The 18,672-nt window shown below is 40.1% G+C and overlaps 1 pseudogene; it reads right to left on the bottom strand.

Moving 5' to 3' along the window:
• Window positions 1-18,672, bottom strand: part of LOC114041239 — a 111,455-nt pseudogene that overhangs the window by 30,472 nt on the left and 62,311 nt on the right.

Genomic DNA, 18,672 nt, shown 5'->3' with positions numbered 1-18,672 from the left:
AGATAGCCATCTATCTATCTATCTATCTATATGGATCTGTCTGTCTGTCTGTCAAATGTTGGCCTTCTCTGGTGTGGTGTTGGAATGGATGGAGAGAGATAGCTCAGAACTCACATTGTCATATGAAAATAAATTTTAAAAAATGAAAAGACCAGGGCAGCACAGAAACTTTGAAGTTCAGAGACTGGAGTCAAGAGAAATATAAAAACAAAATACAAATAAAAAATCAGTGATGAAACAAGGAGGAACTTCTTACATTTTAATATAGAAAGATGATACGTGTATTCCCTCTGAACCTTATCATCAGGAATGATAAGAATAATTATACAAAAGGTCTTGTGAGTGCCTTCAAAACTGGTGAAAATGACAAAAAGAAAACCATTAATATTTGAATATTTTTAATTTTGAAATTCACAAACATCAAATAAAATAAGTACTTTGTATACACCACAAAACAGAAAAAGAGGATTTTATATTAAACAAGTTCTACCATATAGAGCTGGATTTTCTAGAATAATTAAAAAAATTCAACACGGCATTTTCAAAGCTATCCTCGTTCTTTCTCCACTTTCTCCTGTTCTATTGCATGTATTTTAAAAATCCATCAATTTCCTTTCCTTTTTTTTTTTAAAGTGGAGGAAGGACAATCTTATTCCTAATTTCCTTCACTGCCATCCTCTTCTACCCAAAATTGAAAAAAAAATTGTCAGGAAAAAAGTCAACCAAAATAGTTCTATCACGATCCATGTCCCAAAAGAGTACTTTATTCCACATCCTGTATCCATCACCTCTCATTCACAAGGCAGGTGGTGCAGACCTTGATAAATGCTAAGCAGCAGTGGCTGCTCATGACAATAATCAGAGTTGTGCCATCTTTCAAGCTTATTATTGTTATCAATTAGTTCCTCAATTTTACTCACTGCACGCTGCATTAATTCATATAGTTCTTGCCAGTTTCACTAAAATTGTCTGTTTCATGGCATATTTGTGTTCCATTCCATTCATACACCAAAATTTATTCAGCTATTACCCTATTATAGAGCATCACACCTTAGTTTCCAGTCCTTTGTCACAACAAAGGGAGCTATTATATTTTGGTATGCTTGAATTCTTTTCCTCTTTTCTTTAACAGAGAATGCCCACCAGTGGTATCATTGACTCAAAGGGTATATACACAGTTCAGTGACTTTTTTACCTTCACAGCTTCACCAACAACAAATTAATGTATGTGCCTATTATCCCAGAGTCTTTCCAGTGCTGATCATTTTCTTATCATCATGGCCAATTGCATGAGTATGAGGTGGAACATGAGAGCTGATTTAATTCCATTTATCTAATTATTAGTGATTTGGAGATTTTTTTCTTGATTGTTTAATTTATTACCAAATATTTTCTGTCCTTGGGACCTGAGCTCCTATCAGTGAAAAAATAAAAAATTCTCAATACCAAATACCCAATCAAGAAGAATAAATTCCCCCAACATTTGATTCTTATTGTCATCTTTAACAATCTGAGAATTTTTCTAATTGTTAGTGATTTGCATTAGTGTTTATAGACGTGGAACATATTTTTAATGTTTATTTATATTTTGTATTTTTTCCTCTGAAAATTGCCCATTTATACTTGTTGACCTTATTCTATAGTTTCCATTCTTTATACACCTGTATATAATTTGTATCTGTTCTTTAGATATCTTGAATGTGAAGCCTTTATCAGGGAAACTTTCTGCAAAGATTTTTTCCCAGTTAATTGCCACATTTACATTTTAGATACATTGGATTATTTTTTAATGTGATGAAAATGGCTTATTACATTTTCTGTAATCCTCTCTGTCCCTTGTTTAGCAATGAACTTATCCTCTATCCAAAACTGAAAAACATATCTTCTTCATGGTTCTTCCAATATATTTGAGATCTTTTTTTAACTAAGTCATGTATCCTTTGGAGCTAATCTTGGTACAGTGTGAGAGTGAATTTGAACTCAAGACTTGTGGCTTCAGGCACAGCATACTATCTACTATGCTACCTAATTGTTTAAAGAAATCATTACAGAAATAAATGTCCAATAGATAGCAAAATATTTATACCAAGACATTTAGTGTCACCAAAGAACAGGAAACAAAATGAATACTAAATTGATTAGGGACTTGCTGAAAAAACTATGGTACATGAAAGCTATGGAATATTATTGAGGAGTAATAATAAACATTAGGATTTCAAAAGTAAAATTCATTATATTTATAGGGATTTATAAACAGTATGAAATTTGGGATGTCTAACAAAGTCTATACTGCAAGAGGCCTTACCTCATTACTTAGATCCGTAAGTTTTATCTCCAGCATGACTTCTCCAATGTACATTCAATTTTGAGCTCTATGTAAAGGCCTTGACATTGACAAAAGGCATTGCTCTTATAAGCCTTCTCTCCAGTATGAATATCCTCATGTCTAGTGATCTCCTTGTTCCAGAGAAAATCATGACTCCATTGAGCAAACTCATAAGGTGTATCTCTACTAAGAATATTCTGATATAAAATAAGAGATGCTCTCTGCTTGAAGGTCTTCCCCCATTGTGTCCATATAGGGTATTTACCCAGAATAAATTTTCTGATGTTTAACAAGCTCTGTACTCATTTGAATGTCTTTCCTCATTCACTACAATGATAAAATTCGTATTTAATAGTAATTCTCTGATGGGAAATAAGGGATGACTGTTACTTGAAGGCTTTACCACACTGATCATATTCACAAGGTTTCTCTCAAGTGTGTATTTTTTGATGTTTACCAAGACAGGAGCTGGATCTGAAAGCCTTTCCACATTGATTACATTCATAAGGTTTCTCTCCAGAGTGAATTCTTTGATGTTCAACAAGAATGGATCTTATTCGGAAAGCCTTTCCACATTGATTACATTCATAAGGTTTCTCTCCAGTGTGGATTCTCTGATGTGCAACAAGTTTGGAGTTCTCTGTGAAAGCCTTTCCACATTGACTACATTCATAAGGTTTCTCTCCAGTGTGGATTCTCAAATGGTTAGAAAGATTGGCCCTATATGGGAAAGCCTTTCCACACTGAGTACATTCAAAAGGTTTCTCTCCAGTGTGGATTCTCAGATGCACAGCCAGTTTGGAGGTCTGTGTGAAAGCCTTTCCACACTGATTACATTTATAAGTTTTCTCTCCAGTGTGGATTCTCTGATGTGCAATAAGGGAAGCATGTTCATGAAAAACTTTACCACATTCATGACACTTGTGAGATTTCTCTCTATGGAGGATTTTCTGATTTTTAGCAAGTTCAAAGCAGCATTTCAAAGCCTTTCCATATGGATTCCGTTCATAAGGTTTCTCAGCAGCATGGATTTTCTGATGTTTAGCAAGACAAGAGCTGGATATGAAAGCCTTTTGACATTGTTTACATTCATAAGGTTTCTCTCCAGTGTGAATTCTCTGGTGCTCAACAAGAATTGATTTTGTTCGGAAAGTCTTTCCACATTGTTTACAACCATAAGGTTTCTTTCCAGTGTGAATTCTCTGATGTTCAAGAAGACTTGATCTTCTTTTGAAAGTCTTTCCACATTGATTACAATCATAAAGTTTCTCTCCAGTGTGGATTCTCTGATGAAGATCAAGACTGGACCTTGTTCTGAAAGTCTTTCCACATTGACCACATTCATATGGTTTTTCTCCAGTGTGAATTCGTTGATGCACGTGAAGACTGGATCTTGTTCTGAAAGTCTTTCCACACTGATTACATTCATATGGTTTCTCTCCGGTGTGGATTCTCTGATGTCGAGCAAGACTGTAGTTCTGTGTGAAAGCCTTTCCACACTGATTACATTCATAAGGTTTCTCTCCATTGTGAATTCTCTGATGTTTCAAAAGATTGTTGTTCTGTGTGAAAGCCTTTCCACATTGACTACATTTATATGGCTTCTCTCCACTATGGATTCTCACATGTACAGCAAGACTAGACCTATTTGTGAAAGCCTGTCCACATAGATTACATTCATAAGTTTTCTTTGCAGTGTTAATTTTACGAGGGTGAATGAGCTTTGAGTTCCGGCTGAAGGCCTTCCCCCTTTCATTCTCTACATAAACCATTTCTCCAGTGCAACTTTTCTGATGTCTAATGAGGTCTGAACTCAAGCTGGATGCTATTTCCTGTTGATATACTTGCATTTCAGGAGGCTTCTCAGAAGACTGTAAAAGCCCAACCTCTTCAGTAAAGCATTCCCTAGCTTCAGCATACTGAAAACACTCATTTCTTAAGGCCATTTTCTTACAATGAATTCGTACTGAATATTGTCTGAAATCCTTTCCATCTTTATAAAGTTTACAGTAACTATTTTGATTTTTCTCTATCTTGATATCTGAGTCACAGATTTCTCTCAAATTGAAGTCACAGGGACCACCACTCATGAATCCTTTCGAGTGAGGTTCTTCTACAGAAATGCTCAGCCTTGCAGTAGTCTCATTTACTTCAAACCTGGTCTCTGCAACTGAAGGAAAGAAACGAACATATTTATAGACACACATTCATACAAATAAATCCTCTTCCCTCCACTGGAAGTAAAATGACTTATATTTTTTCTTGTCAGACAAAAAGAAGAGTTTTGAAACTTAATAGGCAGAATCAATTAGTTGAAAATGCCATTACCTCACATCTACAAGATGATTTAATTTGTGAAGAGCTTCACAAACAATAACATCGGATCCTCAGAAACAATCTGTGACACAGGCAGGGTGGGATTCCCATTATTTTCCAACTCAAGTCACAAGCTCAGAATAGCCAAGTCACATGACCAACATCTCTGTGGGTGAAATTAGAACTCTAACCCTGAGATTGAATATGCACTTTTCCCAGCCCCAAATGGCCAATTGTGAAGTTCAAATGAATTCTACTTTGTAGCTAATTCTATATCGTATTGATTTGATATTGCAATTAATTTTGTATCTGTTTAAGCCCCCTTTCTATGTCCTTTAGTTAAGTTCAAGAATTCATCTTTCCTTTCTGAGCTAGTTTAAAAGTCAGCCTGACCAAAAGTCACTGTAATTAAAAGGAAAGGATTGTCATCTTCCATACCATTAGCTCTTTGGTAAATAAGGCATTTGGTATTTAAGTCCTAAAGCTAGCTCTCAGAGATATATTTTCCCTGAACTGTCTTTGCACCATTAAGGAAAACTGTTATCTCCCTAACAAATCTTCTAGGTACCAGAGAGCCTGTTGTGATCCATTAGCAAAGATTACATGATGGAAATGGATCACATAAATCAATCAGCATTCCTTATTGACAGAGGGAAGTGGTTACTAGCCCGACATGGGTACTAGCCCATCTTCCTTAAGAAATACAGTCATAATGTTGTTGCCCCCTTGATGACAGCAGACCTACCAACAATCACATTGCACCATGATCTTTGCTTTCTTGTACTTTCTTGTACTTTTCTTTGTACTATATGAAAGCTAGTTAATGTTACCTCAGGTCTTTCTGGTCACTGGGAGAGGCCACTGACCCAATTTATCATGCTCAGCACTTTGTCTCTCAGTTTACCTTGATTTTTAAATGCAACACTTTCCACATTTCACTTCCTTCCTTCACTCAAATGCCTTTTGTTGATTATTTTTTATTTTGTTGTACTCGGGTAAGCTTTCTGCTTTTATGGACCAGTTTTGATGCACTTCCACTTGGTCACCTTTTGTAAATTTCACATGCTAAGCTGAGAAATGGGTTTGTTTTTTACCTGTCATGAATTAATTTTTAGAGTTATATTCAACTTTTCTTATATTCTATTCAGATCCATAGATATTATGCCATTTGCTGCACATATGCTAAAATTTGCTATTACTTCATTATCTACCATATTTTGAAGCATAATATATTTTCCCTGGTGAGACTTTTAAATCCTATTTTTTCAGTTGCCATGTCTGAGATCACATCAGAACTGCCAACCCTATTGCATGACTCACTACTAATCTTCTAGCAGCACCTCCCATTTACTGGTTCATGAACATATTAGGGGCCTGTGGCTATGGTCTAAGGGATTTGAGCTAAAAAATTCTTTAATGGCACCTTAAGCAGTAAGTAATTGCACAGGACCTCTCAGCATGATGTGCCCTCATCAGAGAAGGTTTGCAATAACTCAAAAGAAGCGAGATGCACGAATTTAGAGGATCCACCCCAAATGTTCTCATGGACTATTTGTGCCTGGCCTGCGGTGGAGCACTCCAAGTTCATACTGGTCTGATTAGCTGCAGTCGGACACACTATAACTTGACTCTAGCAGAGGGCTGTCATCTTGGTCCTCTTTGAGAACGAAGGACAATAAGTAGGGGCTCATGACTACGGTCTAAGGGATCTGAGCTAAAAATTTCTTCAATGTCACCTTAAGCAGTAAATAATTGCCCAATTTTGTTACAATATATTTTTCCTCTGGGACAATAAGCATGTATGTGTTTGAAACATAATAGGTTTCTTTAATTCAGTGATTCCTATCAGGCATAAATGATTTTGGTATTCATGCAGTGATTATATCAAAACTGACTCCTTCAAACATATTATGTTTTTCAACCCACAAGCAAATTGTTTCCAAGCTGCCAGAAAGATCTGACATTCAAGTGGAAGTCAATTTCCAGTGGATGGTCACAGTTATGCACATACCCTCATTTGCTTTATGCATATACTGCACCAAAGTAGTTTCCTCATTCCAATATTACCTTGTAAGTGCATCTCATGAGTGCTGTAATCATCAGATCAAGATGGTACAAATGTCTGTATTCTTACAATGGAGATGGCAGCTCTTTGAAAAACATGTTTATCAGGCTTGGACATTACAAGACATCTTGAAACCATCAGGGACCACCACAACCATTCTATGAAAAAACACCTTATATTCTGCTTATTGTAGTGTTAAGGCTGTTTTTTTTTATTTGAACTTATCTTCTGCTTATGTTATTATTCTTCTATCAGGCAGATTTTCAAAGGATCTTATTGGTAACACAGGTCAGTCATTCTGTAGTTTCGGTGAGGGTGTAGACAGTGTGGGAGCAGTAGAAAGAAGAAACTTATGTCTGAAGATTTGTTTCCTTAAAAATGTTGTTTTATTTTTATAAAAGCATTGTTTTTTAAAAATGTAAAATAATATAAGCATTTATCACTTAATAGATTTTTTATCTATAAATAAAATAAACCTTTTATCTCTTGGCTAGTGGTTTATTTTGATGACTTGTTTGTGGGCTAAAAAGAAAAAAAATTAATTTCCATGCCTCAGCAAGAGAGGCTATAAAATTCTCTTATATTTCCCACCTTATCCACATGTGAGTGAACATTTTCACTGTATTCTGGTTATAAAACAACATTCCAATGGGATAGAGAGCTGGGCGTACTAGTCAGAAAGACCCGAGTTCAAATCCTACCTTCAGACACTTTTTAGTACTGCGACCCTGGGCAAGTCACTTAGCCTCTTCTTAACTGTTTCCTTAACTGCAAAATGGGGATAATAACAGTATCTACCACCTAGCTTTTTGCGGATCACACAAGATGACCGTAATGCACTTAGTCCAATGTCTAGCACATTGCAGGCACTACTTAAACGCTATCTGTTATCATTTTTGTTGTGGTTTTCTTTGCTACTAATTCAACTGGATGCAGAACCACACTGAAGATTGAGTTTGGTAGCTCTTAAACAAAATACTGCAAACCTTTGTTCAAAGAAAAAAGTCCAATTCTTAAATGAATTTCATATTCATTATGTTTAATACCTTCCAAGTTATAACTTATTCGATGAAAATTGCTATTCATAATCAACTAGATCTATAAAATAGAGAAATTTAAATTGAAGTCTTGCAGGTAATAAGCTAGAATTCTTGCTATATTTTTAAAAAAGAATTCTTGCAGTAAGCCCCCACATTAAATTTTCATAATTATTTTATGCCTGGGATATTTTGTTTTCATAATATAAGCAGAATAAAATTTTACATTTTAAAATACATTGTAATGAAAATGTTGATTTGGACCTTTGAAGCACAACCGATCATAAATGTCAGAATTAAATGCATAAATAATAAGAATAATAGGAGTAGTTGTTTAAATGACTTGGGAAGATTCAAAGCACACTTGTTATTGTTATTGCTGAAAGAGGTCCTAAGAACAAAAAATTCTGAGAACCACGGCTCTGAAGTCATGGTTGTCCTTTGCTTGGATTGGGGTTGATTCAGAATTAAGTGTTCTACTCATTCTGTTGATTCAGCTAATTCAAGTCTTCCCAGGTTTCTCTGAAACTGTGCCTTTTATCATTTCTTTTCTTTTTTTTTTTTTTTTTAAAGGCAATTGGGGTTAAGTGACTTGCCCAGGATCGCACAGTTAGTAAGTGTCAAGTGTCTGGTCTGAGGCCGGATTTGAACTCAGGTCCTCCTCACTTCAGGGCTGGTGCTCTATTCACTGTACCAGCTAGCTGCCCCCGCTTTTATCATTTCTTAAGGCTGAGCAACTTTCCATTTTATTCTGAGACCAATCATTTGTTTAGACATTTCCCAATATGTGGCAACCATCTTTGTTTTCAGTTCTTTGAAACAACAAAAAAATAGCAATTATAATTTTGGGCTGTGTCTATGGGTTTTTTATTAATTTAATCTCTCTTTACTCAATCCCTTTAGTGGATAGGTCTACTAGTGGTTATCACTGGGTCAAAGGATATCCAGGTGAGCGAGTCTGTGGGCAGAATCCCAAACATTATTACAGAATGAAATGCCTTCATTTTAATGCTGGGTGAATCTTTGTTTCAAGGGTATTTCTTACATATGACATGTATTCAGATTCTGCTTCCTAATGCATTCTGCTACTCTCCTCCATTATTATGGGTAAATCCATCCCATGCACAGTTAGTTATGACAATGAAGTTTTCCACATCATAACCTCTTATCCTCTTTGCCCGTGCCTTAATCTTTAGAAACAAAAAACAGATGGGAAAAGGCAGTGGGATCAATACCAGTAATTTATAATTGAAAAGGCAAGATCCTCACCACACTTTGTCATCCATCCCAGTCCCAGATGATTGGTCGTAACACTATCTTACTTAAAAGTCTCCTGTCTTTTTAATCTCCACTATTTGAAGCATCTTGTATGGTGGGAACATTTTCCATCTTGAGGCAACTGGGTGGCAAAGTGGAATAGCACTGGACCTGGGGTCAAGAAGACTTGAGTTCAAATACAGACTCAGATTCTTGCTATCTGTGACACTGGGCAAGTCACAGTACCTCTGTTTACCCATTTCCTCGTCAGTAAGATGAGGATAATAATAGCACCGACCTCTCAGGGTTGTTGTGTGGATCAAATGAGCTAATATTTGTAAATCGTTTGGAATGTAATAGGTTCCATATCAATGTTACCTTTTATCATCAGTATTTTGATCTTGATTATTTCCTCACCAACTCTGCTCTCCTTAAACTGCTCTTGTCCTCTCACCCTCTATTCATTTATCTCCCTGATGAACTTAATTTATTTCCATCCCAAAATTCTTTCACCTGGATCAGCTAAGAGTGTGGTTCATGGTCTGGAGTTTCTCCTCAAACCTATCTGTTGTATTCCAGATTGTGAGCTCCCTGACACCAGGGACTGTCTTATCTTTCTTGGTATCCCCGGAGCATAGCACAGTGCCTGGAACACAGCAGGTGTTTAATCAATGTTCACTGACTGACTGGGCCCAGGGCTGATATCAGGATCCAACCACTCCCTTGTTCCTGGATTCTGGTCTGTTGCTTAATTATCAAATGCAGATTCTGGCCTCAGCCTTTTTTCTGTTTATCTCTTGGATCTAATCACCTATAAGGAATTACTTTTTCTGGTTCAAACGCTGACTGGACCTGACCAGACCAAGTATGGGACGTCACAAAGGTGTCTAAGTTACCAGAAAGTTTCGTGCTATGGGCTGCCTGGGAGTCTCCAGCTCCTAACTCCCTAACCTTGAGGTGGTGATCACCTCAATGAATGTGGCCAAGGCTTTTCTGAAAACGGAGACAAAGACTGGGCCGCAGAGATCAGGAAAGGGACGTGGGCTGATTACTTATTCAAGCTTCAGCATGGATAACTCCTTCCAAGTATGGCAGTGGCCTTCATTCCCTCTCAAACGCTGCTGAATGGAGACGAGAAAATCATGAAAGCAGCTCGGCTGAATCCACTACAAATTTAGGTTACGTAAACTGAGATGGATTCTCATTGTGGCAAGGTAATCTTTCTACCTCTCCCCAACTCACTATTCCATTCATCACATCTTTTCTAAATCTTTTCAGCCCTCCCCAACCCTCCTATTTGGTTTACTCCCTTCCACCCTCTCTTAGCTGAGAATCTGGCCTCATTTTTCCTAGAAAAATTTGACCTTTGCCACGAGCTCTCCTTCCTTTCCTCCTACCTCTCATAAAGAGGTGGACTTACTGCCTGCCAAAGCCCCTTACTTGGATTTCTTAGAGGATCACAGATTTGTCACTAGAAGGGAAATGAAAGGCCATGGTGTTCAACCTCCTAATTTCACAGATGGGGAAACTGAGGCTCAGAGGTTCAGTGACTGTCCCAAGATCCTACTGCTCAAAAGCTTCTAAAAAGAAGAATTCCAGGTCAGGTCTTCCTGACCCCAAGCCTAGCATTCCCTTTACTACAACACAGGTACTTCTTGTGATAATAGCCCTCATACACCTGCTTTCATCTCACTCACCTGGCCAGGAGTTCCTTGGGCCTATTTGATCCAGGATCCATGATGCTTTCCTTTCCTCAAAATGGAAGATCAAATCTTCTCTGAGAACTGGAATTCCTTGGTGTTGGGAATAAGGAAAGGATGAGGATAGAGAGAAACTTAGACTTTACTCCTCTTTAGGGAAATGGGGCATGCAAGCAAGGGCCATAGGATGGTTCCCAGGACTCCTCAAGGACAGTTGACGTGGTATTTGTTCTTGGGGGCTTGGGTGTAGGGAGATCATGCCACCAATTTAGAACTAGAAAATTCTGTCTTGTCTGCCCTCTTCCTAGAAAGATGGTCACATTTCATACCTTCCATTATCTAGAAATTAGAGTCAGCTGGTAAGTACAGTGCTGAGAGCCCTGCGTCTGGAGTCATGAAGACTTGAGTTCAAAACCAGCTTTAGACCCTTAGTAGGTGTGTGCTCCTGTACATGTCACTTAACCCTTGTTTGCCTTGGTTTCCTCAACCGTAAGATGGGATAATGTTAACACCAAACTCCCAGGGTATTATCAGGATCACATCGAGATAATATTCCTGAAGTACTTAGCACAGTGCCTGAGACAGAGTAGGCCTATATAAATGCTTATTCCTTTCCCACCATCTGTGCTGGAATTTGGGGAAAGAACAAAGGAAGAACAAAGTTAGACTTGCTACACAAGGCAGGACGAGGATTAACGAGCTACAAGTTTGCACTTGTTAACAAGAACACTTTAAACACTGGTCCCATCCCAAAGAGGAAGGATTTGCCTTGTTGGATAGGGAGTTCCCGTCACTGCCCATCTCCAAGGAAAATCTGCATGAGCAGTTTTCAGGATTTTGCAGACAAAATTCTTGTGCAGGCAGGGGCTAGGCTAGATAACTTCTGAGATTAGTTCTAAGTCTGAAATTCTGTAAACTTTGTTAGTTTTGAAAACCGGAAGCTACCTAAAACAGAAAAGAGATGGCTTCAGGAGCTGTCATAAAACGCAAAGACCTATTATCAGGAAAACCAGGGAGCAGGAGGGCTCTGTTGAGAGACCACCACTTTTACCTTTCTAATAACTGATAAATGCTCCAACCCTGTACATGAGGGAAGGAAGGAAGATACTCCTTTGATGGCAGATTCCGAGTTCCCAGGGGAAGCTGTACTTACCCACGGAGAGCAGGTTCTGGGAGTTTTCTAGCATCACCTCCTTGTACAGCTCTTTCTGGGAAGGGTCCAAGAGGCCCCACTCCTCCTGGGTGAAGTCCACAGCCACATCCTTGAATGTCAGTGACTCCTAACCATCAAAATTCACAAGACTTAGAACGGAAGGAGACTTCAGAATTCATCGAGCCCAACACTCATCAACGTACAGAAGGAAACTGAAGCACAGAGAAGGGGTTTCCTAAAGATTATCTCATTTATGAGTGTCAGAGCCAACACTTAAAACTGTACTTATTAAAAACCAAATGGATGAGAAAAGCACTTTATATTTGCAGTTAGAATAAAGTTGACAAATAGCTTATCAAGAAATGTTTCTCCCTATGGAATCAAGAAGGTATGTGTTCTATCAGTGAGGTATGAGAATCTACAGAGGAGAAGGAGAGGTGATGTGAAACTTTTTCTTCATCAGAACTGTCCTAGTGGTATGTTAAGAAAATTCTTTAAACGGTTCGCGAAAAGCCATCAAGTTCTGTGTATTCTAGGGGTAAAGATTTTATCTCTGATCACTGAAAAGAGAACAAAGAAAAAGAAATAATCTAATTAATTTGCTAAAAGTCTAAAATAAAGTCTTATCTACATGAAAATGTGAAGAGGGATTCCTAAGAGAGAGAAATAACAATCTGGACTGTACTGAGTAGTATGAGATTTCAATAAGTCAAATGAAGAGTTATTTATGGTTATATTGAGGGCTTGAGGTGACCACAGAGAAGACTTGTCAAAGCCAAAACATCTGGTGCCTTTGCTTTGTGATTGCTTAAACCTGTTAATGGTATATATTCATTAATTTTCATATTTCATTGTATAGAAATAAGAATAACTATGATGGGGAAAGGAAGATTCCTGCATCTATTAAAAATGTAACAGATTCCTGCATCTATTAAAAAATGTTACCTGGGGTTGGAGACTGAGCTAATTCATGAGAAAGACATTGCCAATTTATGAGAAGGTCGTTGTCTAAAAGTGTTCCTAAAACTCTAGGACACTGAAGAGCAAGAAATTGACAGATGAAATAGAAGAAATTGTCCAGAGGTGAAAATGCCTTGATACTTGAAAGGTCATTGGAAAAGTATTCCAATCTGCCACATGGAGAACGTGTTGGGCCTCAATGCCTTCTTATCTGATGCTCTCTCGTTTCGTTATCTGTCATTTCCACTAGTGTTATATTTGCTTTTTCAGACGTTCCATTACTTAGGAACAATACTTAGGATAATGTCTTTTAACTTTCTTCATTTTGATTCCTACTTTAACACATCTGATTTATGTTTTTTTGAAATCCATAGTTCTTGAACCTCCTTTTATTTCTTATTTACCTTCTGCGTAATTAAGCCATTTATTAATCTATTTCTACTTTTGAGATTCCCAAGAATTTACAAACCTTTCCTTTTCACTAGGGCCTCTTAAGTCACTATTTTTCACTGCATGGTATCCATATCATGGGCTCTCACTATAGGAAGGCAGTACTTTTATTGATTGATAATTTGTATCTGATTCTCTAACTCACATCAGAAGCTACTGCAAACCCCTTCCTTCTCAAACCTTCCACATACATCCTTCATCACCACAGGGTGGGGCCATGAACTCCAAATTCCATTTAAAGAGAAAGCTCAGCTCCCACATCTCAATTTTCACCAGATGCCATTACCTTTGGATCTCTCTGAATGCCATCTCCAACATTTCTAAGAAAGCCTATTGCTGGGACAACATCATCCTGTAACATCTTATCAGCTTTAGTATTTCACCTCATTATTACCTTCTGCTTCTCTGATGAGAGCTTGGGGGATGCGCTCCAAACCTGCATTTAAGGAGAGGGCTGAGCTCAGACATTTCTTTTCTCACCTGACTGCACTACTTTGGGACTGGTGATGGACTTCTCCACCATGCTCCAGTGTCTGGTGTGTTCTCCCCCGCCCCCTGTGGGCTTCTCGTATGTTCTCTTCCCCCTGGAGACTGTAAGCTCCATGAGGTCAGGGACTGTTGTTCTTTTTTGGTATTTGAACCCTCAGCCCTCAGCACAATGCCTGGCATATCATAAATACTTTAATAAATGTTTATTGAGTATTAGCCACCCAAACAATCTTATCTGAGTATCTGGCCTCTTATTTTAGTTTAAATATTGAGGCCAAGAAATCTCTTACCTTACAGAAAAGTAGGAGGGGAAGGGGATAAAAGAAGGTGGGAGTAATAGAAGGTAGGGCAGATTGTGGGAGGAGGTAGTCAGAAGCAAAACACTTTTGAGGAGGGACATGAGTAAAAGGAGAGAGAGAATAGAATAAACAAGGGGGGAAATAGGATGGAGGGAAAAACTGTTAGCAATAGCAAATGTGAAAAAAAATGTTTTGAAGCAAATTTCTCTGATAAAGGCCTCATTTCTCAAATGTATAGAGAACCGAGTCAAATTTGTAAAAATAAGAGCCATTCCCCAGTTGATAAACGATCAAAAGATATCAACAGTTTTCAGATGAAGTAATCAAAGCTATCTACAGCCATATGAAAAAATGCACTACATAATAACAGCCACGTTGTGTGATGACTAATATTGATAAACTTAACCCTTCCTGGCAATACAAGGATCAGACATCTCCAGAGGCCTTGTAATAGAAAATGCTATCCATACCCAAAGAAAGAACTATGGAAGTCAAATTGTTATTTTTTTTCTCTTCTGTTGAGTTTTATTTCCTCTTTCTGATGGTTCTTCCTATTGGTTTTAATTTCTACTTACAACATCACTAATGTGAAAATATGTTTAATATGAATGTAAATGTATAGCCTATATCAGATTGTGCGCTGTCTTGGGGAGGGTGGTGGGGAGGAAGGGGGAGAAAAGTTCTAAACTCAAAAGCATATGGAAGTGATTATTGATAAATCAAAATAAATTAATAAAAAAATTTTAAAAATTTTTAAAAATTAAAAAAATGCACTAACTTCTGACTAGAGAAATGTAAATTAAAATAATTCTGAGGTACTACCTCATACCTATTAGATTGGCTAATAGGACAGAAAAGGAAAATGGCAAATGGTGGAGGAGAGGTAGGGAAAATATGGCATCAAAGCACTGTTGGTGGAGGTGTGAAATGATTCAACCATTCTGTAGAACAATTTGGAACTATGCCCAAAGGACTACAAAACCACACGTACGCTTTGACCTAGCAATACCACTACTAGATCTGCATCCCAAAAGACGTAAAAAAAAACTCAAAAAACAAAAAGGGACCTATATGTACAAAAATATTTATAACAGCTCTTTTCTGGGGGCAAAGAGTTGAAAATTGAGGTGATGCCCATCCACTGGGGAATGGCTTAACAATATGATTGTGATGGACTACTATTGTGCTATGAAAAATGATGAACAGAATGCCCTGGGAAAAGCCTGGAGAGACTTGCATGAGCTGATGCAAAGTGAAATGTACCGTGTACGAAGCAACAGCAATATTGTAAGATGATCACCTGTGAATGACTTAGCTATTCTCAGCAATACAATAATCCAAGACAACTCTAAATGACTTATGATGAAAAATGCTACCCATGCCCAGAGAAATTACTGATGGTGTCTGAATACAGAAGTATACTTTTTTTTCTGCTTTCTTTAGGGTTCTGTTTTTTTGTTTTTAATCTATGTTTTCTTTCACAACAGGACTATTAGGAAATGTTTTGCATGACTACACATGAATAACCTATATCAAATTGCCTCCCTTCTCAATGGGGGAGGAGGAGGGAGGAAGGGAGAGAATTTAGAACTCAAAGTTTTAAAAACGAATATTAAAAACTGTTTTATATGTAACTGGGAAAAACAAAATACTAAATAAAAATAAGGAAAAAAATGGAGGCCATTCAATGGCATCACTCCTGATCACAACGTCCTTTCAGACGTCTCAAAGTAGATGCCTAGTGGATATCTTAAATTCAACATGTCCACAATGGATCACATGATTTTGCCCCTAAAGTTCCCTCACCTTCCTCCCTTCCTTATTATTGTTAAGGACAACTAGAACCTCCCACTCCCTGGAGTTCAAAACTGAGGTGTCACCCTCGACTTCTACCTGTTATCCCCCTCATTCAGTCTGCTGCCAATACTTCATTTCACTTTTGCAACATCTCTCAAATAAAGCACCTTCTCTTATGCTGCAACCACCCTGATGCAGACCCTTATTACCTTATCCTTGGACTATAACAATAGTTTGCTGGTGGGCTGGACTGCCTCAAGACTCCCCCCAGTCCAACGCATCCCTCATTTGGCCAACAAAATGATTTTTCTACATCAAAAGTCCAACCACATCATTCCCCTACTTACTAGTGTACCTGTCTGGCTATATCCTGTGCTGCCTTATCTGACTGTGGTTAGCAAAGCACCCTGAAAATTCTTGTAACAGGATTAAATATAATATTATTTATAATACACTTGGTATATAAAAGGTACCATATAACTAGGTCCAACTACATTTACATTTTGCTTACATGCCACTCCCCCTCCACCTACTACTCTGACCTGTTGACATTGGCCTCCTGGCTGATACCTGGTTAAGACCCTCCATGTCCTGAGTCTGGGTCTTTCCAATGGCCGTTTCTCATGCTTGGAATGTTCTCTCTCCTCACCTCCACCTGTTGGCTCCCTTCATGTGTCAGTTCAAACCTCACCTTCAAAAAAAAAAGCTTTTCCTGGTCCCTGAAACTGCTGGATCCTTCCCCTGTCCCTACTCTGTCTCTAGCTTTTATGGACACAGATGCCTAAATGCTGTCTCCCACATTAGACTGTGAGCTCCTTGAAGGCAGGGTGATTCCTCTTTCCTTTGTGTCCACAGGAGGTTTGTACAGGGCCTGGCACAAAGGAGCCACTTTCTAAATGCTTATTGACTTGAGCTAAGAAATGGCAAATGGGGGGGATTCAGAGAGCCCTGGGAAGGCTTGTGTGAACCGTCAAAACCAGGAGGGCAGCAAGTTGGGGGGAAGTTACTGCTAGAGACGCCAGAGCTCATGAAGCAGTCCAAAGCCCGGAGGAGGGCAGGGCAGTGTTGTTACTACTGTCTTCTATTTTTTTTAACGATCACCCTTGCTGATGGTGTCGACCCTGGGGCTGCCCGCACTCACCTGCCATGGGGATCTCGGGGGTCCGGGGGCCATCCCCTCGGCCTCCCTGCCTGGGCCAGCTCTTGGTCCTCTTCAGGGGAGGCAGAAGGATCCGGGGGAGACGTCCCCACCTTCACCCCCAGGCAGGGGGCTGGCCTACAAGGATTTACGGAGGGTGAGACCCCCGAGGGGTCCCCAAGCCCCTGGCACTGCCCTCCCCAGCAGAAGAGGGGGCAGCAGGGCGGGCACGGGGACCACTCTCCACCCCCTTATTCCTTCTCTCCTGCCCCATCCCCTCCCCCACCGCCCGATAGACACCCCCGAGGCAGGAGGGGGCTTCCCATCCCCCACGGAGGAAGCAGTGTCCGGGACTCCGGGTCCGAGCAAGGCCTGGAGGTCGGGCTGTGGGACCCCTGGTACAGGGGGGAGGGCGCCCCAGGACCCTGGGGAGGTGAAGGGGGGCCTGGCCAGGAAGCAGGGGCCAGGAGCCGGGCCGCGAAGGAAGGCGCTCCAGGTGTCCTCGGAGGACACTCACCCAGAGGTCCGAGGAGAGTCGGGGACGGGGCCGGGCGGGCAGGGGCTCGGACCCCGGGAGGAAGGGGGATGGCGGGTCCTAGAGCCCACGTTCGGGTCAAGCCTGCTCTGGGCGGCTCCTCCCAGCCCCAGAGCCCCGCCCCGCCCCGCCCCCCCAGCCTGCCAAGCCTCCAATGGCACTCAGGGCCACGACCTGCGCCCCTCCCTCCCCGGCCAGAAGCCCCGCCCCCCCAGTCCGGCCTCTTCTCAGGCAACACGCTACCCCCCCCATCAGGAAGCTCTCTTGGGAGACCAGAGGGAAGTGAGCCCCCTGATTGGCCAAGGAAAGTTTGTTCTCTGATTGGTGGAGGGTAGCGTGCCCTCTGATAGGAGGGAGGTAGTTTTCCCTCTGATTGGCAGGACGGTAACGTGTTCTCTGATTGACGGGAAGGTAGCGTGCCTTCTGATTGGCGAGAGTTTAGCGCATCCTCTGGCATTCGTGACAGATAAACTTCTGCTCTGCCCTTCCTGGCCAAGAGCTAGGAAAGCGTTAAGCCGTCCCGGCCCAGACCGCTTTTGCCCCTGCTTGCAACCATCTTGTGTCTAATCAGGAGCTCTGGGGGAACCCACCTTCCCCCTAACCTGTGATAAATGGGGGCATCAGGTGAAGGGGGCGGTGGGGGGGTTGGAAGAAGCTTCACGAGAATTCTGGGAAACGTTGGTCTGGGGGAGACAGGTGTGACAGCCCCCCGGGAGCGTGGCCCTTTGGGGGAGGGGCAGGTTCTTTGGCCTCAAGGGGAAGGGCGTGACCTCTGTCAAAGAGGTGGGGGGGAGGGAAGCCTTTTTAAAAAAATTATTCCATTAAATATTCACAATTACAGGTAAAGTTTTTTAACATTTAAAAAAAAATTTGAGTTCCAAATTCTCTCTCCCTCCCGCCCCTTTCTTCTTTAGAAGGCAAGCAATTTTATATGGGTCATAAAAGTGAAATCATGCAAAACATTTCCATATTAGCCATATTGTAAAAGAAAACGCAAACACAATAAAACAATAAGAACAAAGAAAATTTTTTTCTTTTTTTTTTTTTAATTATGCTTCAATCTACATTCAAAGTTCCCAAGTTCTCTGGAGGTGGACAGCATTTTTCATCATGAGTCCTTTGGAATTGTGGATCATTGCCCTGATCAGAG

Source organism: Vombatus ursinus, unplaced genomic scaffold (assembly GCF_900497805.2).
Source record: "Vombatus ursinus unplaced genomic scaffold, bare-nosed wombat genome assembly UNPS02014170.1, whole genome shotgun sequence".
In the NCBI taxonomy this organism is placed as follows: domain Eukaryota; kingdom Metazoa; phylum Chordata; class Mammalia; order Diprotodontia; family Vombatidae; genus Vombatus; species Vombatus ursinus.
The sequence above is the reverse complement of the archived record's forward strand: the minus strand, read 5'-3'. Positions and strand labels throughout refer to the sequence as shown.